Genomic DNA, 1,980 nt, shown 5'->3' on the forward strand with positions numbered 1-1,980 from the left:
TGCAATGACATGATCTCGGCTCACCGCAACCTCCACTTCCAGGTTCAAGCAATTCTCCTGCCTCAGCCTCCTGAGTAGTTGGGATTACAGGCATGCGCCACCATGCCCAGCTAATTTTGTATTTTTAGTAGAGATGGGGTTTCTCCATGTTGGTCAGGCTGGTCTCGAACTCCTGACCTCAGATGATCCGCCCACCTCGGCCTCCCAAAGTGCTGGGATTAGGGGCGTGAGCCACCGTGCCCGGCCTGTTGTAAGAATTTGTGTGTGCATTTTCCTTTTTATGAATGCTGTCTCAAATTTTTCACGAAATGTTGCAACGAACATTCTTGTGCATGTATCTACTCTGAAAACTTCTCTAGGACCCAGTGCAACACACACACACACACACACACACACACACACAAAGTAAAACAAAGTTTCACAAAACAATTGTCTTACTACACTTTCAGAAACTTTCTCATAATGTATATCATAGTTCTTTTTATCAGGTTGACATTTCCCTTCCATTCCTAGTTTGCTGAGAGTTGTTAATCATGAATGGGTGTTGAATTTTGTCAAATTCTTCTTTTTTCACAAACAGGACTTTTTATTTCCCACTGATTATAAGTCCGAACTTTAAACAGATTCTTGGACTGGTGGTTCATATCCATCAGCTTGCTCATCTTTAGCACCTATCTTGTCCCCAATGGCTTTTCCAGAACTACTTCCTTCACCATGAAGCTCCATGAGTAGTTTTTCCAATTCATACTTGGGCTTCTTCAGCATTTTTACTTTTCTTTTTCCTTTTCTTTTTTTTCTTTTTTTTTTTTTTTTTTTTTTTTTTTTTGAGACAGAGTCTTGCTCTGTCACCAGGCTGCAGTGCAGTGGCATGATCTTGGCTCACTGCAACCTCTGCCTTCTGGGTTCAAGCGATTCTCCTGCCTCAGCCTCCCGAGTAACTGGGACTATAGGTGCACACCACCATGCCCAGCTAATTTTTGTATTTTTAGTACAGACAGGGTTTCACCATGTTGGCCAGGATAGTCTCGATCTCTTGACCTCGTGATCCACCCACCTCAGCCTCCCAAAGTGCTGAGATTACAGGCATGAGCCACCGTGCCCAGTCAGCATTTTTACTTTTCTAATGAAAATATCTTGGAGAGGATAAATGGATTGGCAAGGCTTTTCTATGTCTTTTCCAATGCTGTCTGGAGTCAGTTTATTGACCACTTCTTTCAAGTCATTTGTCTGCACCTCTCAGTTCATGATTTCCATCATCTTCTTCCAGATTTGGTGGACCTGTTGATGCTAAGCATAAGAAGTCTTCCATATTTGATTGTTGCATTTTTTAGTAAAACCAACACAGAACAGACAAAGCAAGTAACCATTGGTAGTCTTGACATCAACACGAGCTTCGATCACTGTCTGCCATTTTTTGACCATGGAACACATTTCGTCATGGGTAAGATTCATGCCATGGAAGTTAGTCAGGTAGCTTTTGCCCTGAACATCTTCAATAATCAGCTTGAATTTTCTAAATGCAACTTCATCATTCTGCAAATCAGCAAAACTCACTTCAAACACATGACCCATGAGGACATCAGATGCAATTTTGGTTCATTGGGTCCTGGTGACTAGCATCTTTCCGATATTTCTCACATTGAACATAGCAGGTGCTTTCACATTGTACAAATCTTCCTTAGAAAATGGATCAACCACTTTCTTCTTGGCTCCCTTTTTGCCACCTTTCATAAGGTGCTTGTTCTTGCCAACCACCATGGTACTGCTCAGAAAGCCAAAAAGGGATTATAGGGGTTTTTAAAAAAAATTCTGTCAATAAGGTAAACTACAATAATTAATTTTCAAATGTTGAACCAACCTTGCATTCCTGAGATAAGCCCCACTTGGCCATAGGATGTTGCAATGAGTGCCAAGCTGCAAATATGAGGGCAGAGTTCTCCACAAGACTGCCCTCACTTCAGACTTCAGATACCAGCAGCA

General features: G+C 41.8%; 1 pseudogene; it reads right to left on the reverse strand.

The window, feature by feature from the left end:
* Positions 1-615: 615 nt before the first annotated feature.
* On the reverse strand, positions 616-1,758 carry LOC101148702 (small ribosomal subunit protein eS1-like; annotated as a pseudogene).
* Between the last annotated feature and the right edge of the window lie 222 nt (positions 1,759-1,980).

The sequence above is a fragment of the Gorilla gorilla genome, chromosome 23, assembly GCF_029281585.2.
Source record: "Gorilla gorilla gorilla isolate KB3781 chromosome 23, NHGRI_mGorGor1-v2.1_pri, whole genome shotgun sequence".
Taxonomy (NCBI): Eukaryota; Metazoa; Chordata; class Mammalia; order Primates; family Hominidae; genus Gorilla; species Gorilla gorilla.